Here is a 26,602-nt window from a genome sequence, read left to right as displayed (position 1 = left end):
TTTTGTGAGTACCCCTCAAGAACTCCCTCCCTTACGAGGGGATAGTATAAGAGACTCCCTGCTCTATTACATAACACAACTACTACTGTGGGTATCAAAGGGCTTGGAACGCTCATGGGCTGGATCAAAAAAGACAAACGTGCATTACGTTTGCGTGGTAGATGGGGGTGGAGAGCCCAGGAGATATCCAAGAAGAGTAGGGCTTTGCCTGAATAAATGGTGGTTCGAATGAGCTCCTTCCCCCGATATTTGTATTTTTTTGTATTTTATTTATTTGTATAGCGCACCAGGCCCAGGGGCAACCGGGCGCATCACTTAGTTACAACATAAGAAAACCAGACAGAACCATAATTACAAAGTTTACAAGTATAATACGAATTTACAGGTATAATAATATCAGTGAGAGGACAAGCAGATTATATATACATGTACAAATTAAGCAGAGAACTCGGAGCTAAATGTCCTGGGCGGCCAGCCAGGTTTTCGTAAGGTGTTTGAATCTCGGGAATGAGGGTTCTGGTCTAAGCTCATTAGGAAGCGTGTTCCAGAGTTTAGCTGGCAAGATAGGGAAGCTAATTCTACCTGATCTTTGGAGATTGAAACATGGAACCTGAAGGCAGTTTAAATGAGCCATTCTGCGGGGTCTAATGGAGTTGTGGAGGGCAAATCGGTTGGCCAGGTAGCAGGGAGCTTGGTTATGAAGGCATTTGTGGGTAAGAGGTTATGAAGGCATTTGTGGGTAAGAGCCAGGGTTTTCAGGGAGATACGGTGTGGGACTGAGAGCCAGCGAATATTGCGTCTGGTGTTGGATATGTGTTGGCGCCTGGGAATGTCGAGGGCAGCTCTAAGCGCATTGTTTTGGACAATTTGCAACTTGTTTAGGTTGCAGAAATTGGTGCCTAGGTATAGTGCATTGCAGTAATCAATCTTGGATAATACAAGAGTTCTAGCCAGGGTGACACAATTGGTTGCGGAGAGAAAAGGGCGACAGCCTGTAATAAGCTTGCAGGTATATGCCGCTGTGGAAGAGACTGAGTTAGTTTGTCTGGTCAGGGATAGAGTCGAGTCAATGTAGATCCCTAGGTTTTTGTGTCCTTGGCGGTTGGGATAATATTCCCATCGATGATGAAGGACTTGAACGCAGGGTCGAGTTTGGTAAGTTTTTGTGGCGAACCAAGAATAAGGAGCTCAGTCTTTTCATCATTAAGACAGAGTCCGTGTTGAGCCATCCACGCCTGGATGACCTGGTCGATGACATTGATAGCGAGGGAGTCAGCCGTGTAGTCACCTGAGATAGGGATTAGTATCTGGGTGTCGTCGGCGTAGTTGGTGTAAGGGACACCCAGATAGTCCAAGATATCGAAGAGAGGTTTGGTGAACACGTTCTACTTTTGTTATTCAGACTGATCACCAACCCTTGAGATGGTTAATGCAAATGTAGGGAGAAAATCCAAAACTATTGAGATGGTCAATCTGCCTACAAAGGTTTGATTTCACCATTGAGAACAGGTCAGGGTGTCACCATCAAAATGCTGATGGACTCTCTAGGATGTATATCATCGACTAGAGGTATGAGGTTCATCCAGGAGTGGATTAAATCCTCCTGTCCCTTAGTCTGGGGGGTGGGGGGCGAGTGTTAGGGAGAATTCTCTGTAAGGCTAATTTCCCAAACCTAGTGAGTGCCCCAGCAGCTTTGCTGGATTTTTTGGGGTTTATTTTTTTCTCTCCTGCTAAGAGTGAGATTCTTATGCTCCCACTCTTAGACATGATTTGAGGTGTTCCTTTAACTTTCCATGTGTTTTATGGGCTATGGGGTCTTTTACTCCATAGGGTCTCATGTGTTTTTTTGATGTGTGTTACACAGCACCCTCTGTGCCGTAACCCTGGGGTGTCGTGGCGACCCCCCAACATAGACTCCATACCCTGGGACTGACTACTGTCTCCCAGGGCATGTAAAGTCACCATTGGCTTTGCTAGTCCCAAATTATGAACAGAAACCAGTACAAACCATCATATTGTGGACGTACTGGTTGGGGAAATTCGATTGCCCCGGGGTCTGTTGTTCGAGGGGGCACGTCTCCATCCCCCCTGATCGAGTTTTGGCTGGTGGCAGTGGATACTACTTTTTATATTCGACCGCAAATATATCTCAATGGGATTTTCCCATTGTTCGAGGCTACCAACTTTAATTATTTAATTCTTATAGCCTCGAACATACCGCCGGTTTATTTATTTACTATTAATTAGCCGGTTGGTATTTTTTGCCAGAACTCGATTCTAAAATGGCGTTTGTGTTCTCTTCTGTGACTCCAACCCAAGTCGAGCCCTTTGTTCCACTTTTTGGCGGGCTTCTCCACAGAAGCCTCCAAAAGTGGTGCCACTCTGTCTGGGTACCACAGGGCGTGTGGGAGGGGGTTTAGGCACCCTGGACTGAGTTACCTTGGTAACTCAAGTCGCACTCTTGTGTGATTGGCCCAAGTGGTGAGCCAGCCGGCTCACCTCTTAGCATGTTTGATTGACATCTAGGCTGAGTGAATGGGGGTATGCTGCCTAAAAGCAGGGCTTTGGGTACTGGAACTTCAGAAGTCGCCACAGGACCTAAGAATCCGAGGAGGGAGAAGCTGAGCCGACTTGCAACGACGACACCACCGGTGGAGCCCTGCTGAACCGTCTCACCACTTTTTCCAACGACAGAGGAGATCTCCAGCCCGGAGAGTCTTCTTCCTTCGACTGGTGGGGATAACCAGTCTATCTTCTTTTCGCCTTCCTGGAGCATCTCGTGGCCGCCTTGCCTGTCAAAGCACTCCGGCAACCGGGATACCACGTTTTCACCACTACCGCAAACCGAAAGGGTAGTACCTTTGTACCGGAGAACTCCGCGGCTGGTTTCTTCCCTGGCAGTGCAACGACCTTCATCTTTCCTCCACGACGAGATCTTCTCCTCCTCTGGATGACGCTGCGACTTGCACCCGCTGCCAGGAACAACTGCCCCCGCTGGAGGATCCTCTCGATTTAAGGTACCGTGTTCCGCCTGGCTTCCCTTGCAACCGTTTGAACGGGGTGTATTAAATCCTCGTGTCTCGATCCTGGGTTAGCCTGGGACACCTTAGCTAACTTTCCTGCACTGAACTAAACCTTTTTCGAACTACCTCCACAAACTTTGAAGACTCTGTAACTGTCTGATCTTGGGCATCTTCCGCCTGGCTCCCTTGAAAGTGGGCCTGGCACCTAAAACCTCCTTGCTCAACAGTAGACTGTGCCTTCCTAACTTGTTGTGGTTCTTTTAAAAAGTGGTTAGTGTGTATGCTTCCATAATTCTGCTTTTCCCTCCCTTTTTATTTAACTTGTTGGAGTGCCATCGAACGTTAAGCGCTCACCTCTGTCTGGAAATAAGTGGTGTTAACTAAGACTTGTCCAACAAGTAATCAGGGATGTACATATGATAATAGTGATTGTGTTTTCAACTTATCTTACCAATTTAGTGCTAGTGTGTTTTATAAGTGTGTGTTAAATAAATAATTATATACTTTTACACCCAACCTCTGGTCAGTGTTTGCTTGTGCTACTGCATTTCTGTACCTATTGTGTATGCTCTGTATACTGCCTAACTCTTCTTGAGGGAAGGCTGACTGCTCAGCCACAGCTACCAGTGAATCTGTGTGGTACAGACTGCTACCAAGTGGGTTTACTGCCAAACACCTGTAGTCTTAAATCTTTTGCAGTGGTCCCTAAGGGAACTGCACAGGTTTCTGCCTAACAGGCATGCCACAGGAGTCAGGTGCAGGTGGGGCGGCTACTAGTGGAGAGAACACGCGCATAGATCTATTGTCTAAAAAGGAGCTAATCCAGGTTGTAGCTTTATCGGAGAAGTGTGCAGCTGATTTAAGGTGGTGGCAGAGGATTTCATGATTGACGAGATCAAAGGCCGCCGAAAGGTCCAAGAGGAGTAAGAGAGCAAGTTTGTCTTTTTTATCTTCAATCTGTGTTTTTAAATCTATGAGGGCAGTTTCAGTGCCGTAACGTGGCCGGAACCCAGATTGCCTAAATCCCAAGGGGTTGTTAGATTCAAGGTAATCTTGAATTTGTTGATATGCTGCACGGTCGAGGGTTTTTAGTAAAAACGGGACCGTGATGGTTGGCCTGTAGTTTGTGGGTATACTAGCGTCCAGGGTAGGTTTTTTTCAATAGGGGGATGACCCACGCGTCCTTTAGATTGTCAGGTACGATCCCAGAGCTTGTTGGGTATTTTGTGGAGATTTGGGGCCTGACGGTATTTTATTACCGCTGAGAAATAACTTAGCAATAATCACTCTTTGTATTCAGATTTGGCCATGTGCAACAATAATACAATGGACATGCATTATTTCAGCACCCAGACCTGCATATTTGGTATACGTGGTTGGTGGTATTTTGGTGAGCATAATTCCCTTGTTTTATTTGTGGCCCCAATGTCCAGAATCCCTTATCTTCGCTTAGATTTTTCGTGTGATCACTAGAGAGACCTCAGACCTGCATTCTAGGGAAACCACAATTTCCAGGGATAGTGTTGGTGCGCCACCATGGGCAAACTCACTGACTTATTTACGACAGAGAGCTATATGTGGTAGTCTTGTGGTAATTTCCACTACCTTATATACGGTAGGGAGCTATGTTCAGAGAGTCTCTCTTCCCGTTGGCTCATGTACCTCCAACAAGTTATACTACAGTCACTCACAATTATTCATACTGATTCTGACATACACACATCTGTCTTAAAATGACCATTGCACTGTTTAAAAATCTCCCCACATCATTGGCATTGTAATGGTAAATAGAAAATAAACCACCCGTCTGTTTTCAAATATTTTCTGTATTATAAAATTTGCATTTAGACATAATCTCATTCTTTACAGCAATAAAAGGGAACAATCAAAGCATTTTCAATGACACACTGCAATTATAGTGGCGGAGAACAGAACTTAAATTGCAACATTAGCACTTGATTAAGACACGCACGGGACTTTCATTTTTCTACACTGACTGCATACTTTCGTGCACACACACAGCTCCCCCAGTTAGGTAATTACCTTATCTGTTTAGAGGATTCTCTCTGTGAATGTGGCTCTCTTGGCTTAACTCCAACGAAAAGGGACGCTTGCCTTCTCAAGCCGGGGTCATTGCCTGGAATTCTCAGCTTTTTCAGATAGGACAGCCTCTGCCAGTGGAAATGTAATTCTTTCAGCTTTCCCCAGTCTCGACTGCAGCAGGACACCCCCACAGCCAGGTCTTCTCCCCAGTAGTGCAGAAAGATGTCTGCCTGTCTTTTTCCCTGCTACTGCCCACTAAAACTTTCCTCTCAGCCCTCTTTATGACGTGTTCCAATGAAATCCATCATCTCTCATCCTCCTACTTTTAAACAATAGCTTCGCTTATACATTTGCAATTGTTGCAAATCTGACTTCCTTCCTCCTGCAGTTACTGTGCACAACAACACGGATAATCAGGCAGAGAAGAGAGGAAAAATCTGCACACTCATTTAACTGGTTTTCAAAATATGCCTAATTCTGCAGTAGAGAACACATTTTATTAGTGAGTTATAATAAAATAAGGTTTTATTAGTCAGGTTAATGGTTAATATGTTAGCTGTTAATTTTCAAATGTGTCTCTAGCAATATAGGCATTTCAGGTGAAAAATAGTGTGCATTTTTAAATGAACACGTGTGCTTTTAACTGTAAAAATAGCTTTGCATCTTATATGTTAAAATCGTTTTTTGACTGAATAGCCTGTCTTTCCTTGTTAATCTGCTAACCCATATAGCAATGCACCGCACCCTTGTGGTGGTGCTGCAAAAAAAAAAATGCTACTTGTGCAGTAGTGCTGTAATGTGCTGTAACATGCCAAATATCCTTACAAGCTAAAGGAAGAGTTGATGAGCCTAGTAATGAATGGCGCTAGGTCATGAGCTGCTTCCTTGATTATAGGTGCCGGGCAGAGGTCACCTTGGCAATTGGTCGGTTTAAGGCTGGTGATGATCTTTTCCACTTCGGAAATGGAGAGTGGAGAGAAGCTAAAAGGAGTCAGAGAGTCTGGGATGGGGTGGTTTAGGGTGGGGATAGGGTTGGGTTGTGGGTTGGATTGTAGGCTTCATTGTTTGTTATTGATTTTAATTTGGAGGGTGGCAATCTTGCCGAGGAGAGCCTCTTGGATTTTGGTACACCAAGTGCTATCTTTGATTCAAGTGTCTGGTGCAGTGATAGGGGTTTCAAGTTCTTTTAGGATTCTAAACAATTCTTTGGTGTTGGATTTGGCTTCTTCGATAAGTTTATTGTAAGTGTCTTTTTTAGCCTGGAATATGGCTTCCTTGTAGTGAAGGGTGGCCAGGAGGAGGCACGATTTGTTGGCTGCGGACTGGTTGCTTTTCCAATGTGATTCTGCAATTAGTTTTTCTTTGCGCAGGGTTCTGAGCTGGGGTGTGACCCAAGAGTTCAGGTGGGCTTGAGGTTTGGGTTTTCTCAATTTGGATGGATGGGGCGATGATATCTAAGGCTTTTTGCATAGCGAGGTTAAAGGTGTCAACCATAGCCGTGGGGTTGGAGCATGAGCAAACCTGGTCATTGAGAGCCGGGAGGAGGAGGGGGAGGAGTCTGTCGCAAGTGATGTTACGTTTATTGCGGGTGGCAGTAGCCGGTGCAATTGTAGGAGAGAGGCTGGCAGGTATGGACTGAATGTTAAATGTAATTAAGTTGTGGTTGGTCCATGCATACTGTTGGTTAGAGATGATATGGATAGGACAATTGTGGGAGGCTAGCCAGTCGAGGGTTCTGCCCTTAACGTGGGTGGGTAGGTTGGTTGATAAGCTGTATGAATCCTGCATTCATAAGCATATTATCAATAGTTATGGCAGCAGTGTCATTGGGATCAGTGAGGCCCAGGTTAAAGTCCCCTAATATCGAGGCTTGGGATTTGGTTTTGGTGTTAGGAGTGATGATGTTGGAGAGGTCCTCAGCGAAGGTGGATAGCGGCCCAGGTGGCCGGTAAAGTAGATGAAAGGTGATAGAGTGGTTAGGAGTGACGACTAGTTTGGCTGTCAGTGCTTCCATAGAGGAAAAGTGATGCACAGAGGAGAGGTGGAAGTTTAGAGCATTTTTATGGATGATGGCAATGCCACCACCTTTGGACTGGTTAGAGTTACGATTGTGTCTGATAATGTTGTAACCTGGAGGGATGGCAAGGGAGAGTAGTGGGCCATAGGCTGCGTGAAGCCAAGTTTCGGTGATAGCCATAAAGTCGAGGGTAAGAATAAGGTCAGCCACTTCTAGAGCGTGAGCCGTGAGTGATCTGACATTGATTAATGCACCCTTAATATTGTTAGTGTTAGGGAGGTTGGGGTGAGGTGATGGTGGGTTTTTCAAGTGTGTGGATGCGGTGGAGGTCAGATGCTGTTTGTTAGGATGCACAGAGTGATGGGAGGCGTGCGTGAGCCGCATGCCAAGTCTGGCATTTCTCAGGGTGATGGAACATGGTATGTTTGGTGAAGGTCTGGAAGCAAAGTGTTGGAGCCATAAGGCTGGGTTGTTGAGGTAAGGGTTGGTGTGGTGAGCAGTGGACTGCATAGTCATGGTGATGTGAAGATTGGGGTAGTGGAGGGAGGCGGTGGTGTAATTGGGTACTGTCCCACCGGTGTGCCGTGTGAGGTAGAGTAGGGTGGGCAGTATTCTTGCAAACAGAGTAGTGAGAGTGGAGGGCATGTTGGCCTAATACAGTCTAAAAGTAGATGCCTGCCAGATCTACAAAAAGGGTGGTTGAGATAGAGGTGATGTTGTAGGCAATTGCACACAATGTTAAACAATAATAACAATGACCACCGTAGATGCAGTGGCGTGCACAGAAAGTAAGGCAGCAGTAACCGCGGTGGCAGTGTATTAGGGTACAGATACTTGCATACCTAGATACCTAGATTCGATTTTAGCAGAGGGAGCCAAAAAGGCAGTCGATTAAAATGCAGAGAGGCACAAGTTAAAATGCATTAGTAACGAACACATAAATGTGATTTGTCTATGAGGAGAGTGGATAGTAGAGATGTTTACCAGAATGTAGAGTACATTGGTCCGACTAAAGGTGGCGTACTGTTGCGAATGTTTTAAGCAACCTTAATGTCCAATGCAGTGGCTGGGACACATAGCAGATGCCGGTAAGGTAATAAAGGGAGCAGATTGAGTGGACAAGGTAAGGGGTGCAGGTGGAGTAGGTAAGACAAATATGGATTACTCACAACCTCATAAGAAACAAGCAGGGGGTATGGCCCTGGGCTCTTGGTCAGCTCAGGACAGGTTCTGGACAGTTGATGGCCTTGCCCTCGGGGCCTTTCCCGGAAGGTGCCGGCTTTCGCCTCCTGGCGACTGATGGGTGGAGAAGTAGGGTGGGAGAGCCAATCATCAGTCTTCTCAGGTCAGGTGAGGGAAGCACAGAGGAGGGGAGGCTTCAGAAGGCACGGGCGGCCATCTTGGAATGGATTCAGCCTTGTGTGCTGTAATGGTGGTTGAGTCGTTGAGGCTCAGTCAGAAGGACAGCCACAACTTTACAAAATTTGCAATGTGCAGCAAACGCAAGCGTTTGAATTGTAGGGCACAAACAAACCAAGAATCGATTTTAAATGGTTACCGCGCCTAACGCGCAAAGAATAACCCAGGGAGTCACAATTGCTAGGGCTAGGTGACATACCTTGGTGCAGTCCAGCACAAGGTGCAGCAGCAATGGGTCACTGCTCCAGCAGTGGCTAGGAGCTCCTGCACCAGCACAGACGATTTTCGATGAAAGGTCAAGCCCCCTTTAGGAACAAATGATGGAGGAATCCTAAGCATGACCCTTTCATTCACAAACCTGACATAAGCTTCTGTGATGAACAGAGCTCCTAACTCGCCAGGCTTCCGAACTGAAGTAATAGTGACCAGAAAGCAACCCTTAAGGGTACATGTCAAATATAGGCACGTTCAGTGCTCTGAGGACTGATGGTAAATCACGTGAAGGGAAAAGAACTTTGATTGCTGGCCGGGAAGCCAGATCAGCTTTAAGAAGACGGGCAGTAACCCCTCACCCCCTGAACCTCCAACCGTCTTTTATCACAGGCGCTATCTGTTCCGTTATCCGCTTGGCCAATAACTCCCTTATTTGACTTTCCAGGCCCTGAGGTATATGTTGCTCAGAGTGGGTTGAGGAAGCAGTTGTCACCCGAAGAGAGAGAGAGAAAACCGAAGCAGCTACTCTTACGATTGTTTTATTTTCATGGAGAGGATGAGGGAGGAACCAGTACATTTAGCCTTTTGGCAGACCCAGTTGAAGTATTGTCCAGGACACACTGTTAGGGAGAATTCTCAGAAATGTGCTAATTACCTTCTACCTTAGAGACCCCCAGCACTTTTGCTGGAGTTTACATTTTTATCCTGGAGAGAGTGAGACCTTTTTCCCACTCTCATGTATTTTTCCTTGATTTGAACACTGTTTCTTTTTTTTTTAACTTTGGAGTCTGACAAACTCCATAGGCATCATGTTTTTATATTGTCACACAGCACCTTCAGTGCAGTGACACAGGGAAGTCTTAGATTTCTCAAAGGTTTAAATACCTTCTCTTGGTTAAACTACTGTTTCCAAGAGCAGTGAAGTGAAATTGACTTTACTTACATTTTGTAATTTTCTAGACCCAGCACACACTCTTACCATAGGGTGCTGGAGGGGTTACTTAGTATTTCCTTTGTCTCGTTTCTCATGTAACGTTTCTATGTTACCCTTTCTACAATTAATGGCTGGTTGCAGTGGTTTACTTTTTCCTCCCATTGTGTGTTTCTACCGCGGGCTGCAATTGCAGCAGCAGCAAAGCACACATGGGTGCCCATTTTGTCAAAATGGCCCCGGTCGTCTTTTTTCACCATTTCTTGTTGGAAAGGTCCTTCTTGAGATTTATTCCCCTTGTTCGTTTTGCTTTGGTGGGATTGACTGGTGAAGCCTGTCTCTGGCTCCAGCGTGCCTGGCAGGGCAGGAGGCGGTGGAGGTGCCCAAAACTCTGTTTAGTCTCCTTGGTTACAGGAATGCACCCAAAAGTGATTGATCGGCTAGCTGTCCTCGGAGGAGAGCCACCCTGCTGTATGATTGACAGCTTGGCTGCGAATGAATGGGAGAAACCTGCATAAAAGTGGAGGTCTTTTGCTTGGAAGGCAGAGTCGACCACTGGACGAAGGAATCCGAAGAAGAACTTGGAAGAGACGCTTGCTCCTGGACCGTTGGTTTGCCCAGTTAAGCCCTGCTGCATAGGCGAAGCTCCGAATTCTCCTTGACTAGAGAAGCCCTGCAAAAGGACCACTTCTTCCCTTGGGTTGGTGGGACCAATCGACCCCCAAGACAAACTCATCTGAAAATCCTCTCAGCTCTGGCTGTACTTCCATTGCTGCTGCAGGAACCAATTGCCAGGGAGAGGTACACCAAAATCAAGTGTGTTTTCTTTAAGTTGAACTCAAGCTCCAGGAAGATCCCCCGGACTCCAATGAAGCAGGACTGACCAAGCCTGAGCCACCTCAACAGAGTGCTGAACCCCAGATGTGAGGAAAGTCCATAAGGTATCCGGAAACTGGGGTGGTGCTATTTGCGAGAAGCTGAAACCGCGAAGTGCTGCTGATCTGAAGTTTGCTCATTGCTGCTGACGACCTCCAATACCTAGTGCAGGAGTCCCCAGACGTCCTCCCTCTTCTCCCCATGACTGGGGCCCAGGAACAACAGGATCTGCCATAATACAACTGTAACAGAATCCAGCTGGAACCAATTTCTCCAAGCCAAAGGTACTGTAAAACTAAGGGGTTGCTTACTTCTTGTTGTGTAGCCTTGCTAGCTCTCGGTTGAGACTTGCCGTGGTTGCTGTTGCAGAGTTGCTTGCAGCTTTGCCCCTCACGAGCCTCTCAGCTTGTGGCCCAACACTGATTTCATTTTCTACAAAGATTTCTAAAACATTGTGCAAGACTTTTTACTTTTAAGAAGTGCTTCAGCTCACCTAAATGTTGCTCAATTGACATTGGCTGTCCTAGCTCCCTGAAAGACTCTTCTATCCTCTGACTTTGTGCTTTAACTATCCCTCAACAAAAGTCACACATTCCATAACTTGTGTAGCTGAGAAAGGGTTAATTTACTTTGCTTTGGGGACGGGGGGTCAAAAAGTACTTACCTGCTTAAGAATATCTGTTAACCATTGTTCCCTCATCTTTTCCTTTTGACACTAAGCTCAGTATTGCTCTAATGTGCCAATGATATGATTATATCAATTTCCACACTATCCTCGTTATTTGTCACCTCAGGGTGTAGGAGGTATCGGTGTGCCATCCCAAATGGATATCTACTAATTTATTGAAACTGAGAGAGTGTATTTTTGAAGTATATTATTGTTACATATTTTGCTTTCTTCTAAGGAAGGCTAATTCAACGGACTTATATTAATAAATAATAGTTTAATCAAGAAACCTTGAGTGTGTTTATTTGGATATTTGTCACTGTGATTCTCTGTTACAACCCTACAGCTCACATTGACCCCTATACCAACGTGTGTAGTACATGCTAATACCAAAGGTTGGGTTAACTATTGCCAAGAGGACAAGGCTGGTGCAGTCTCCCACAGGGTACTGCATACAATCTTGCCTAACACACACAAAGTTCATGTACTTTATTGTTTAATGTAATATCAGACTGAAGACCCTAGTCATATGGCCGGCTGGCTGGGCAGGAAACAGTTACCACAATGATAGTTACGTGAGAACCTCGGATGCGCGAGATAAGGCATGACGTCTGATTCGTGCACATAGGCTGAATAGATGCAACATAAGTTACCTCTTATGGGGTGGAGGGGCGGTCACTACATATACCAGAGCACAACATGGCACCAACCTATACAAGTAGAGGTTACATGATAAATAATGTAGCATATCAAAATACGTTCCCTCTGTAGGGTGGCAAAACATACTAAGTAGATATAAAAATAAACATAACAGAACCGAACCTTATATGAACTTAGAAAAAAGGTCAACCACAATATAAATTCAGTAGGAGAGAGGTGACACAATGCGTTCCCCCACAGTGTGGAGCATAGATGCATAGGAAAATGGGCGAGGGCGACCTTACATCATTTGTATAAATCACAGTCATCCTATCTCGCAGGTCTTCTGCTTACCCGGCCTGCAGTACCTTTTACATCATTTTTCCTTTCCCTCCGACCTGCGTCCATTTCCACTGCTGAGTGTGGTACATTACTACCCATTGATTCATTTGTGGGTGTTCCCTGCACACTTGGGACTGAAATGCCTTCATCAGCTACATCATCCATATCATACTCTTGGTCACCTTGAGAAAACCTCTCCTTATACCAGTTATCGTCCCCACTGTCATAACTGGAACTTTTCATTAGTTGTTTTCTCATTGCCGGATGTCGAACTACTACTACACGACTCATGTTCCATCGTTTGCCATCCCTGGTAACCACATGTTTCTCACCAACTTTGGACACCAATATTGGGTCATAGAATTGTGAGCATCTCTTGGATACACAGAAAGGTTTCCTGATCCTAACAATGTCGCCCACGCTCACATCATGGATCTTACATGTGCTCTTGTGCAGAACCACCTCAGCTTGATCACATACCCTGTAATTCTACTCTCACCTTTTCTATTATTCTCAAAGGAAGATCCTCACTTTGTGTACACACGGTCTGGCATGTGATGACAATTCAATCTTGTGGCAGTAACCCTTCAATTTGCCAATACCTTGCCCAGGAACACTCTTGGGCAAATTTCTCTGCTCTGTTCACATCCACCAATCTCAGTTGTAGTTCCTTGCCTGGATGCAACACTATGCCCAATTTCCCTTTGTGGCGCCACCCCAGTTAGCAATCCCCTTTGATGGCCACATGCATTTGAGCTCTTATTGTCCTGTCTCCATAGCCAATACCTCCCCCTACAAAAACAAAACCGATTTCTAATTGCCCTCCGCCGTATGCATGTGGACTTATATCTGTGTTATGCATATCTGTGGTGAGCCTTGTGGCCCTCACCCTCCACCACAGGCCCCTTTTTCTGAGTTTTTTATGCAGTGATAAGGTCTGGAGAAAATAAACCAAGAAAAAGTTTTGCATTTTTTGTTTTGGCGAGTATGAAACGCAGAACCATGCTCAGAAAAGCATGTGGTTAGAAGCACATGTTTTTCACCCAGCATACAGCTGTGTGCTCCTGATTTGCTCAAATTGTGAGCCTTTGTTCACTATTGCAGGGACCTGAAACCCTTTCCAAGATGGCAGTGTGATTTTCACTGCAGCCTGTACAGCCTGTACAGCCTGCCCAGGTCCCCTGCTATTGGCTACCTCTATCTCAACTACCAATTGGCAGAACCGGGAGGCGGGAGCCGGCCTGTTGTTCAAAGGGCCTCCCTGGCTGCTCCCTGTCTGCTGTCTGGCCGGGTCTTGCTGGGCCTCTGGGGGTCCTCTCCTACACCGCCCACCCCCCCCCCCCCACATAGATATGGAGACAGAGGAAACCATCATATTCCCTGGACACACAGTGACAAATGGACTTCCGAACACTCTTCTGAAAGTCAGCTCCTTTCTACTAGCTCTCAAACCCTTCCCTATGCACCGGGTCTGGCTACCCCTCTCTTTACCGGATATGTTCTTCATCTTATCTAGCCCCTTCAGTAACTGAGTGTGTCACCTGCCTTGCCTTAAAGTCAAATTTAGCCTGTCTAGTGTGCTGCATCGAATTTAGGTTGTCTAGTGTGCTGCTTTCCACCTGACCTGCTGCATAACTGACTTTGTGCTTGCGGTTGTCTGTGCTCCCCTAAGGTGCACCTCCCTCTGTCTTCTCCCCTTGGCCCCCTCCTCCAAGTGCATTAGGGCTCAACCTAGCAAGTGTCTCCCTGCCCGCCCATTCTTCTGCTTACCATCTCGCTATCTACCTCTCCTATCCTCTCCAACTGTTTCACTATCATCTACCCTTCTCCAACACTACATCTGACCGGAAGAAACTTAAGAAGGACACCCTGAGCTCCAACCCAGGCATTCCTATTGCAGATGGCTATGTCAAGGCTACCGCCAGAGAGACTGTCACTGACAGTTCTTCGTACACACTCCTGACCTATGGACTTGCTATATGGTTGGTCTTCTCTCTCCTATCGCCTCTGCTCTCATTAATGGTGGCACTTGCTGGGTGGTCCACCTTGACCTCTTCACCGGGTCATCATTAGTGTCTATCTCAACTGAACCATTATGGTTCAGAATCCTCAACCCAACCTTCTCCTCGTTGATGGGCTCCTCCCTCGCCTGTCTAATCTTACCTCCCCCACCGGCCAGGCTCACTTGCCCATTGTGCCTTCCTCTTCCACTATGCAGGCCCCCTTGCCCACTACACCTTCCACCTCCTCTGTTCAGATGAATGGGCCTGGATGTTCTGTCCCCGCACCCCTGCCGGCCTTGACTCCTCCATCCACTACTATCTCTCTGGCCCTCTTGCCACCCTCTGGGGGACCACTGTCCCATGCGCCCCCCAAACCCCTCCGTGTGGAAGACCTTTAAGGATGGCAAGTTACTCCACATTGCCACCCTTAACACTTGCTCTGCTGTTAAACAACTCAACTAATATCTGCAACCTGCTCGAACTCATGGATCTCGATGTGCTCGCCATCGCTGAAACATGGTTCAAGAACAGCTCTGTCAAAAGCTTTGACACTCTCCTCCCTGAAGGCTATAAAATCCTTTCTGCGCCCAGGCTGAAGAAGGCAGGTGATGGAGTAGCACTGATCTTCCCTGAATGGATACCTGCGTCTATTATCCCTATTCAGACCTACTCCTCTTTTGAGTGTCTAGTCTGCAGGCTCTCACTCTCCTACATTTTCTCTCCTCATGGCCACCTTTTATCGGCCTCCAGGACAGCTCACCCTCTTCCTCTCTGAATGGGCCGACCTCGCCTCTTCTCTACTCTTCTCCTCCTCTCAACTCCTCCTGTTGGGTGACCTCAACATCCACCTTGACTCTCCTGACTTGTCTGGACCTTTCTGCAACCTATGCGACTCTCTCTTCCTCTCTATTCTACCCTCTGGCTCCACTCATACCGCGGCCCACACACTGGATGCTCTCATCTCCACTGACATCCCACTCTCTGCCCCTCTCACTACCTCTCTCTTGGACTGACCACTCTCTTCTATCAACTCTCCTGAAGCTCTCCGCTCCTCTGACAGCATCTCTCTCGGCACAGCCACTGAGCATCAAGAACACCATACCCCTGAAAAAGTGACAGTGGCTGCCTTTGCCTCCACCTACTCTCCTCCTCCCTGTCCTGCAGCTGACTTCCACCCGGACACAGACCTTACTGCCCTTAATCTCTCTATCGCCAACACTCCGGATATACTAGCCCCTGTCATGAGGGTCCGACTGAAGCCTTCCAAAAAGTGCAACTCTTGGTACGACTCTGACCTGGCTGCCCTTAAACAGAAGTGCAAGGCAGCTGAGCGGAAATGGAATTCATCTGGTGGACCATCTGACAAACTGGCCAGCAGCCTCCTTGAAAGGCAATATCGACTCTGCATCTGCTCCAAGAAAAGAGTCTTTATTCAAGCCTGCATCTCTGCTGCATCAAAAAACACAGCCAAAACTTTTAAAAGTCTGCAAGGAACTGGCCAATCCTGCAGCAGCAGCCTCCTCCTCTGTCATTCCCACCCAGGACCTCTGCTCGGCCCTGGCAGCACACTTCACCACAAACACCCACGACATCCTCTCCTCCCTTCCCCCCACACCACCGCACACAGCACCATCTGTGCCTCCCTTGACCCACCTCCACTATCCTCTCTCCTGTCACACCTGGTGAGGTCACTAGACAAGTCCGGTCTATGAAGGCCTCTTCCAAGCAAGTTGACCCCTGACCAACCAAAACCATCAAGGACAACATTGACTCCCTCGCATGAGCCTTGGCCGACCTTTGCAACCTTTCCTTTTCCACTGGAGTTTTCCCAACTGCTCCGAAGCACTCCCTTGTGCACCCTCTTCTCAAGAAACCCTACGGTGACCCTTCCATTACGTCAAACTCCCACCCGATCTCTATCACTCCTTTCCTGGGCAAACTATTGGAGAAGCTGGTTATCTCTCAGCTAGACCTCCACACTGAAACAATTAGTTGTTTCCACGACCATCAGTCTGGCTTTAGAGCATCAATAGGCACGGAAACAGCTCTTCCGAACACCCTTGAAGACCTAACACTCCCTCTGTCTTCATTCTCCTTGATCGTCTGCGTTTGACACGGTTAACCACAACATCCTGATCTTACGGCTTCGTGACACCTTGGGAATCGCAGTTCAGGTTCTGGCTTGGTTGTGATATGATATGGCATTTATAACGCGCCTATACACAAGTGTTTCAAGGCGCGATGAGGCAAGAGGGTGGACAGAGGGAGGACAAACAACGATCCTACTAGGCCAGATGTCATTCAGATTGGGCAAGTGCATGGGAAAGGGGTAAAGGAGAAGTGCCCGGGGGGAAGGGAGAGGGGAAAGTGCAGTACATGGGAAAGCGGTGGCAAGTGCAAGGAAGTGCAGACTTAAGTGCTGGTAGGGGGACTGAAGGGATACAGAAAAACGGTTCCCAAGTGCAGGGGGTGCCAGGGAGGCAGTGCAGGTGGGCAATTGACAGGGCCTGGGCCAGAGATCAGAAAGGGTGGCCAGGTAACCAGTGCAGTTTCAGTCAGGAATTCAGGAGGGGAGGGGTGGGGAGAAAGGTTTTGAGGTGTTTCCGGAACTGGAGATGGTTCTCCTCGAGTTTCAGGGAGGCAGTTCCAGAGAGAGGCCCCTGCCGAAGAGAGTGATCTGCCACCAACTCGTTGCTTGGAGAAGCAACTGACCCTGAGGGAGTTGGAGGCAGATGAGCGGAGGACTCGAGAAGGAAGATATTTATGGGGAGAGAGTTCAAGGTGCTGCGGCCCCAGAATCCAGAAGGCCTTGTGTACAATGCAGAGGATTTTGAACTTAATCCTTGCATCCACTGGGAGCCAGTGCAGATATTTCAGTCCTGGAGAGATAAGATCCCAGGGCTTGAGGCCAAGGACAAGTCTTGCAGTCCTGTTCTGGATAAGTTGTAGAGGACAGAGAGTGGAGGCAGCCAGGGTCGGATTGGCCCCTCGGCCTTTCGGCCCGTGGCTGGGCCGAAATCATCCCTGGGGATTGGGGGTCGGTTTCTGGCCATGCCTGGGCCGGTTTGGAAGAAAAACATGTTTTATGTTTTCCACTTTTTTATTTTTTCTTTCGAAAAATCCGTTCCCCCTTCTTAGGTCGATAAATGAGTACCAACACAGGTTGGGTGATATTGTATGCATATTTGTTCTATAAAAAAGAGCTTAAGCGTAAGTGCTTTACAATAACATATTATCATTTGGCCTTGGACGTCTGCTTGTATTTACAGTAATTTAGTGCACTTGGAAACAATGCTATTTGATGCCACTTCCTGTTTTGTCAAGGGGTGAAAGGTTGTGTTTCATTGCTTCCCGGGATGTCACTTTGGGGTGGGGTCAAATGACATCACTTCCAGTGAGATCATCAGAGGTCAAGGGTCGTGAGGCGAGGGGTGGGCCACTTTTTTGAGGCGAGGGGTGGGACACTTTTTTTTGGGTGACCGGGCCTATTTCTTTTCCCAGTCCAACCCTGGAGGCAGGCAGATTTAGATAGAGGCTGTTGCAGTAGTCCAGCTTAGATAGGACCAGGGCTCTGGAGACAGAGCATCTGGGGGAAGGAGAGGAAAGGAAGAATACCTCTGAGGAGGTGCAGCTGGTAGTGACTTTTTAGAGACATCAGAGATGTGAAGGGAGAAGGAGCTTCTCTCTGACCTCCTTTCCCAGGTCGAACTTGGTGCCTTTCTCTCAACTATCACCCTCTCAACCTGCAGCGTTCCCCAGGGTTCTAACCTGTCCCCCTCGTTCTTCAATGTGACATGGCTGCCCTGGCTCGGGTGATTGCCACTTTCACCTCTAATTTCCAGTGTTATGCGGTTGACACACAGCTATCCTTCAGGCTACCCTCAGCCGCCGCCTCCTCCTCACTCATACCTGACTGTCCGCTATTCAGTTATGGTGTGCTGCAAACGACCTTTGTCTCAATAACAGTAAAACTGAGATTGTTCGCATTGGGACACATGCTCCCGCTTTCCCCCTCTTACTGTGGCCGGCCTCCCTTGGCCCTGCGCCTACCCCCCACCTGTGAGGCCAAAAACGTTGCGGTCATCTTCGACTCCACTCTCTCCTTCTCCTCACACCTCCTTAGAGGCACTCTACCTTTTCTCACTTTCTCTCAGCGGCTCACTGTCTCCAGAGCCCTAGTTCTCTCCAGGCTGAACTACTGCAATAGCCTCTTCCTCAACCTCCCTCTGTCTGCCCTGCGTCCTCTTCAACTCATCCAGAACAGAACTGCAAGACTTATACTTGGCCTCAAGCCCAGGGACTGCATCTCTCTGGCACTGAAATCCCTTCACTGGCGTCCCGTGGCAACAAGGATCAAATTCAAGACCCTCTGCATTGTCCACAACGCTTTCTGGGGCCTGGGACCTACTTACCTTCAACGTTACCTCCCTAAATAATGCCCCTTTCAAGCCCTCTGCTCTTCTACCTCCAACCTTCTGCGAGTGAGCCGGTTCTCTAAGCAGAGATTTGGAGGGAGATCCCTTTCCTCAGCAGGTGCCTCCCTCTGGAACAGCCTCCCTGCGACCCTCTGCCTTGAGCCTGAAATTCTCAAGTTCCGGAAACTCCTCAAGACCTTCCTCTTCTCCTCTTCATTCTCTCTCTACCTACCCTGCTAACCTAGCTCTCTGCTCTTCCTACTCTTCCCCCCTCCATACTGCTTAGCTTATTGACTGGCCGCCTGGTGACCTCAGAGTTCCACAGGTCCCAGGCACCCCTGCCAGTCCTTTCTGCACTTGCTTGAAGGTCTTATATTCCACTGCACTTGTAATAAAACCTTGAGAGCTTCTCTCTGTGCACTTCACGAGTTTCTACTGACTGGGCGCACTTGGTCTCCTGCCCCTCCCTTGCCCTTACCCCTCGCCCCCCCGCACTTACACGATCTGCATACAACTCTGCCTGGAGCTCGTTCTGTCTGTTCTGCCTTATCTTCACCCCTCTATGTGTACTTGGGAAAAAAACGCAGAATCGTCAGCAGGCCTATTTGCTGTATCTAAACTGTTAAATGTATAAACACTCACTTAATCTGCCTGTGCAGACCATTATCGTCTGAGAAATTCAAGGGCTCTGAGCGACTGTCGTCTTTTCCCTGTGTGCCTTCCCTCCTTTAGCACTTTGAAACACTTGCCTGTGTATAGGTGCTCTACAAATAAACATTACCAATATTGCCATGCAAAACGTTCCCTTTCTGACCCCAAATCTCCTTGCACATGTCTTTAGAAATAATGGTGTAGGAAGATCCAGAATCAGCTAATGCCTTTAGCTGACAACCTGCCATTGTAATTTCCACTTTAAGGGGAGCGTAATCTTCCTCATAATCGTCCTCAATCTCCCACACAATGTTAACAATCTTATTTACCCACTTATTTAATTTATATAATCTTGCACAATGACCCATGATGCTGCATCGTCCACATTTAACCCTCATATCTGGGCATTTTTTTGCATTGATTTCGTGTTTTTCGAACCCACACCTGGTACATTGCCCCTTGCGGTTGTCATGTGTAGATGTGTTCTTACCATTGGAATTAGTGGTCCACTGCCCTCCTTTGTTACCGCTACTGGACCTGTATGCTTTTTACATGCCACATACCATAGTTTCCTCTATCCCACAAGTATTTTCATCCACTTTCTCTACAATAGCCTGTACTACTTCCTTGTTGACTTTTGAGTCTACCTCCTAGCATATGATAGTTAATTCCATACCTTTGGCAATTGTCAAAGCCTCAACTAAAGGTGGATTCTTCGCCTGCTACACCTGTATTTTGTGGTTTGACGTGTGCATCATTAAACGGTCTCTAATATGTTCCTTCGCATTCCCCGTAAATTTGCATGATGCTAATACCACCCTGTGGTCTGCCACAAAGGAGTCCACTGCTTTCCCTACACCGTTTACTTGAGAAGAACGTATACCTTTCCAACATTATATTGATTTGTTTCCCAAATTGCACTTTCAATTTTTGAATAGCCATGCCATACAATCCTTCTCCAAGCCCTCTACCCCTTTCATTTCCCCCATTATCGACTACATCTGGATGTTTTTTGATTATCCTCACTGCTTCAGCACCTAAACAACACATAAGGGTAGCACGTTTCCGCTCATCTGAATATCTCTCTCCACCAGATGGCCCAAAGTAATATTTAAATAAATCTCTCCAGTCTTTCCAAGGAAATGGTGGTTCTCCTGGTGTAGGCAAACACTTGGGTGGTGGCTCTAAATTACGCATGATGTCTCACTTCTCCCGGATATTTCCCGCTTCCCAACAGACTTCAGACAGGAGTATCTCCCACTGTCGCTTCCAGGTGTAGTTGGGACAGTCTCTGAGTACCCAGGTGGTGAGGTACCACCCCACTGACAATGAATCCAAGCTTATTGTGCGTAGAAAGTGTATGCCAACTGAACCAATGTTACTGGATCCTAATGATCTTCAGACAGGAGTACCTCTCACTGTCACTAATGGATGGTGCTAGGACAGTCCCATTCATGTGCCCTTATAGATAACACACCACTCCCTGAATTTGGTAGCAGTGTTAGAGTATTTGGATGGCTAACTCGCACACAGTCTGGCCCACCTCAGCCTGAGTGGTTATCTCTTGGATGCAGATTAAGGTCAGTGTGTTGAATACCAGCACAGCACCCAGCATATCCCTCAACTCTCCTTATAAGCTCTCACTGGTTTCCAAGATATCTGTAATTTCCTTAACGGCCACAGCAGGGTGTGGATCGTCGCTTACACAAGGATATGGACGAAGCCATTTCCCTGCTTCACTTCCTGCAGTGACGCACAACTCCTCCTGCTAGGCCGACAGAATTTTCCTTCACACGAGTCCTGGCCACTAGGGGACGATTACAGTAAATCCCTGGCCTCACGGATATCGCGCCTCCTTGATGCTGAATGAGGGATCCTGATCCTCCCCCACACCGTGTGTCGTGATGACCGTTGCCGTAAAGCCACCAACTTCACAGCAGGACTGGCCCCCACTGCCAACACTGATACACTGGACGCTGTTCAAGTTAAGCTCTGACAGAGCTATGCCCTCTGATCACCCCTGAGCCAGCTCTGCACCTGAAACAATCCCCATGACAGGTGTCTTGTCCTGCCACCTTCTGCAACGTTCCTGGTGATACTTCCTCCTCGCCATTTGAAGTAACGTCCAGGACACACGGTAAGTTCATGTACTTTGTTTAAAGTAATACCGGGCTAAAGACGCCAGTCATATGGCTGGCTGCATGAGGAAACGGTTACCAGAATGACAGTTGGTACCCTGATGTCAAGGTTACGTGAGAACCTCAAATGTGCGAGGTAAGACATGACGTCTGCCTCGCGCACATAGGCTGAATAGATACAGCACCAGGATTACCATCACTGTATCCCTCTTGATCTTTGCTAGTACCCATAACAGCAGTGTTATCAGGGAAACAAAATCAAAAGCCTCTCTGGCCAGATGAAAGTAATATCCACAGCACTATTCTGAGAGCATTAAATTTGACTTTGGTTGCAAACCGGTTGATCTAGGGCTGACCCAGTTTCTTTCAAATCTGGGGAACACCGATCCGGTGAGGGAGAAGTAGGGAAATGCAGGGAAGATATGCCGGAGATTCTCCTTGCACATTTTCCTTCACTGGGACAAATGTCGCCGAGAGGGGTAGTAATCTATCCTTTGCTCAGAGACCTATATATTGGGCAAGATTGGCAAGAGATAAAAATCTGGTACCTCCCTGCCAGTTGACCTATGACTTGGCTACTGTGTTGTCTGTCCAGTTCAGAACATGGTGGCGCATGCTGACAAGTGATTTCTTTAATTGGAGGGGTGTACATAAATCTTTTACACAAATATGTGCGAGTGCCTGAGCGCTACAAGGGAGTCTGACCCAACTGAGGGGGAGAGCATTTTTAAAATAATGGTTTAAAATGGTGAATTTAACAGCACGCTTTCTGTGAACATTTGGATAAAAAACCACATGGCTTGCAATCGGTTTTATAGGGTAACCGATGAAAAAATCCAAAAGATAAAAGTAACCAGCAGGGTACAGAGAATTTCCCCCAAAATGTTCATGATACTTTTTCCCACAATATATGCCAGTACAGGCCTAGCAAATTATAAGAACCTACTCCTTTTAGCTTTGACAGTAAAAAAATGTCATGCCACAGGAAAATATATATCAAGATTGGCTGCACCAATGTAGACTGCCTAGCCATGTAATAACACTTATCATGTTTGCTTTACCCTCAGTGCCCAGTAAAATGTAGTTGCGCAGCAAGAAAATATATCCATTCTAGGTGCACCAGTGCAGGCCAGTCTAGCCTCTAACACTCATCATGATGGCTTTATCTTTGGTGCTCAGTAATAAAATAACATGTCACTATAAGAGAACAGGAACACCTGGGTGCTGCTGCACAGATGAGCCCCACACACAGACACACCCACGAGAACAGTCATGTTGGCTTTACCCTTTTTCCTGAGCGTTCTCAGTCCCCAATCAGGGGCTGCTCCCCAGCTCAGGCAGACATGCTTTCATTCATGGACATTCACACTCTCACCAATAATGCATTCATGCATATCATATGCGCACGCTTACAACTTTCATACAGTTTCATGTGTGCATGCACGGCGTAGCCAAACAACATACACTCTCTCATTCATGCCCACATTAGACACAAACCCTTGCATGCACGCATACATAAATACACATTTTTTTTCTTACCTGTAGCCTCTCTCTGAACTCTGGCTACCACGGTGTCTCTCCGGTTCCTGTATAGCCTACAACAGAATCCAGGAAGCAGATAAATCTTCCTAGATCCTGAGGGCATGCACCGTGGAGTCTGAGCGCTTCCTTTGTGAAACCCATGAACCCCTGGATTCACAAGGAGGCGCAAGAGCACCCCCTGAGCACTTTCAAGCCTGCAGTGCCTAAACCAGCATCCCAAGGGATATTCAGGGCTCGGGACCCAAACGTCCTGTGCCTTGCATTGTCTATTGGACATGCGAGCTGGGGTACTGTAAACTGTCAAAGTAAAATCAGGTTTCCCTTTCATAGCTAGACCAAGCCCAGAAGCGTTCCCTCATCTGCTTGTTGCATCTGGGGAGCACACAGTATTTTTACTGGGATGGATTGGCTCATCTATAATGAGTGGCAGGTTTATGCCCCTTTGCCCATTATGAACGTGCCACCACAGACGGTGGCAGAGAAGATGATATTCATAATGTTGAAGTGCTCAGAGGATTGATCAAACTTCCCTCCAATTCTAAGTGTTTTCTGCCTCCCATGAAGTCCAGTGACCTTGTACTGACAGTGAACCCAGAGTTGCCCCAAACGCTTCAGGCTGGCATCTGTAGTAACCACTTCTGGGAGGAGAGAAGTATACTCCTCAGTAGATGAGTCTTCCAGCAAAGATGTGATCCCAGTTTCTGAGTCATTCGGATCGAAGATTCCTCATCAACTGAGCCTGGAAACCACACGCTCGGGAGAGACAACCAACAGTTTTAATGTGCATGAACCAGGAAGACCCAGGCAGCCATTACCCCTTGAACCTGAAGCTATTGGTGTGCCAGGGTTTGATTTAGTGCTGAGAGGGCACAGCTAGGCTTGCAATTTTCAAGCTTGCCAAGGAAGGGGAAAGACTGCCTGCTTTCATATTGAAACTGTCTCCTATGAAGTCTCCTATGAAGTCCAAGACTGGAACTGGAGATGGTGAGAGTTCTTCCTATTGATCAGCCAGCTGAGTAATGTTGGCACTGAACACATTCTCTCAACTTGGGCTGCAAGTAATGGGGCTGAAATAACATGAAGAAGCCTGTCATAAAGGTAAGGATTGAGTTGCATATCTTCTGGGTGCAGCAACCCCACAGGTCGGGCCAGCACCTTTGTGAACACTGAGATGTGTTTCGGACCAAAGGGCATAGCCTGACCCTGAGCCTCTAACTGGAAATGGGATCCTGCGACAAAAAAAGGCAGAAACTGTAGGTAGTGAGTAAAACCGACTCTTGTTGCGCTTTAGTCCTAACAGGTATCTAGGCGTGCTGCGCAGCTAGAACCTTGAGGTTCTACTCTCAACCTCAGACAGACTAGATACTATCAGGTTGGTTCTGGTTGTTCGCGCCTGCCTTAGTAATAATTATGATTACAATGATCATATAGATTTGTCAACAGAAAAGCTTGGTTTATTGTTGTACAATAGGTAGAGTGGTCCAGCCAACATGTGTTTTGACACTGGGTCTTTGTCAAGGCAATAGTGGCGTGTTAGACTGACCCTGATGGTCGTGGATAAGGGGCCTCCAGAGACACGGTACGCGAGAGTGGATTACATACAGGATAACCCTTTCCATTAGTAATTTATTACAGAGAACAACCACTGTAGTGAGACATGATGCTACCTTGCTGTGCCACTGCAACTCCAGAGTTCAACCTGAACCTTATCCACGACCATCAGGGTCTGTCTAACGCACCACTTTTACCTTGACCAAAACCAAGACAGAGACCCAGACCCAGTGTCGAAACACGTGTTTTGACTGAACCACTCTACCAATTGTACAACAATAAACCAAGCTTTTCTGTTGACAAATGTATAGGATCATTGTAATCATAATTATTACTAAGGCTAGCGCAAACAACCAGAACCAACCTCGCAGTATTTAGAAACTGTAGCGAGTCTGGGTGCATGGGAGTATGAAAATCGGCGTCTTGAATTGGAGATCTACTAATACTATATAATCCGTTGGGGACAGGATCGTTGCTATGGCAAGAATACACTCCATTCTGAGCAATGAATTGAGAATGAATCTGTTAATAACCTTCAACCTGAACTGGATGAAAACCACTTAAAACCTTCTCCACCAGAACCAGCCAGAATGGGTTCATAGACATAATTTCGAATACAAAATATTCGAAAGTCAAAAAGTCGAAAAAAAAACGTCGAAAAAAATGTCGAATTTTTTTTTAATGACGTTTTTTTTTCGAAATGGGGGGGTTCCCCCCCAACCCCCCTTTTTTTAAATTTTTACCTATTTTTTTCACAGAAACTAGAGCCCAAAAAAAATATCGAAAAAAAAAAAACAATTCGACATTTTTTTTTTCAACATTTTTGATTCGACTTTTTTGACTTTCGAAATTATGACTGGACACCGCCAGAATGGAATACCATCCGTCCCTACTCACTGGGTACTGGGATGATGGTGGTCTTATATAGCATGTCCTGAATTCCCTACCAAAAGCATGTTGCTTTCATTAGATCCTTTTAGAGGGGGGGTAGGAAAACTTGATTGAAAGGGGGGAGTGGGAGAAGTCTATCTTGTAACCTTGTCAGATTATGTGGAAGACCTATTGATCAGACAGTGATTTTGTCCAGTGTTGGAGATTTTGCCTCTCCAGGCTTGAAATCTTGAGGATCAGACTAGTCAGGATTGCTGCTAGGAAGATGGTTGAAGAACTTGGTTGTTTACAATATGGCTTGTTCTGCCCCAAAATATTCCTCTCCCCTTGTAGGTGTTCTGGTCTGAAAATGTATTGGGCGTGCAAGGGATTCGGCCCCCTCACTTCCCAGCTGGGGGGCCTCCAGGTAGTCATTGAAGGTAGGTCTCCGGCGTACTGTAATGAAAATCTGCTGATCCTCTTCAGCGTGCTTCATTGACTCCCCTATCTTGCCCCAAAAAGCTCCTGTACCCTGAAGGGCATCCAGAGCAGAGAGGCCTTCTGAGAAGCATCTACTTTGAGACAGTGAAGCCAGTATTGCATTTGTGCACCAGCCATGGAGAAGGGGGATTAGGCTGCTTTTTTTCTAACAATCACAAGCAATGTCCAACAGAAATTGGACTTGATTATACATGTTGAGATGGCGATCCCTGCAGTCTGAAAACCTGTCCAGAGCATTGATGCCTTCTAACAAGGACTGAGTTGGGCAAGTGGTGTAGGTTTCTGACCTCACCTCACAGGCATAAGTTCTCTTTAGTGATGCTTTGACCTTTTTATTCACAGGATCAGAGGGTGATGCAGCCACTGAAGCTACTCTTTCAGGACAGCCTTGCTGGAAGTCCTGCAATGGGTATTGACTAGTAAGAACCTAGAGATGCAAAATGTCTTTCCCTCGCCTAGCCCAACAACTTAGATTCTTTTGTTAGAAGGCCCATTAATGAACGTGAGGATGCATACTTGAGATGCCATGGGAACGGGTCCTTAAGTGCCATACTCTTCCTGATCAGCTGTTGGTGACTCTCCTGCCAGGACGCCTCCTTTCCCACCACATCTGCTGACAGAGTTCTAGGCCTGAGAACCCAAACGTTACCTAGAAATTGACATCTGCTACACAAAGGACAACTCTGAATTCTCTGACCTTCTCCATTTAGACAATGAAACCCGTCATTTTAACTCTCCTCCCTGGCCCGAGTGCTCCTTTT

General features: G+C 46.9%; 1 protein-coding gene across 9 annotated transcripts in view; it reads left to right on the top strand.

Annotated features, from left to right (window-relative positions):
* EPS15L1 (epidermal growth factor receptor pathway substrate 15 like 1) overlaps positions 1-26,602 on the top strand; it is a 2,005,341-nt gene that overhangs the window by 375,712 nt on the left and 1,603,027 nt on the right. The window lies entirely within an intron of this gene.

The sequence above is a fragment of the Ambystoma mexicanum genome, chromosome 1p, assembly GCF_040938575.1.
Source record: "Ambystoma mexicanum isolate Mex_15411 chromosome 1p, UKY_AmexF1_1, whole genome shotgun sequence".
In the NCBI taxonomy this organism is placed as follows: Eukaryota; Metazoa; Chordata; class Amphibia; order Caudata; family Ambystomatidae; genus Ambystoma; species Ambystoma mexicanum.
This window is presented reverse-complemented; position numbering and strand designations above follow the sequence as displayed.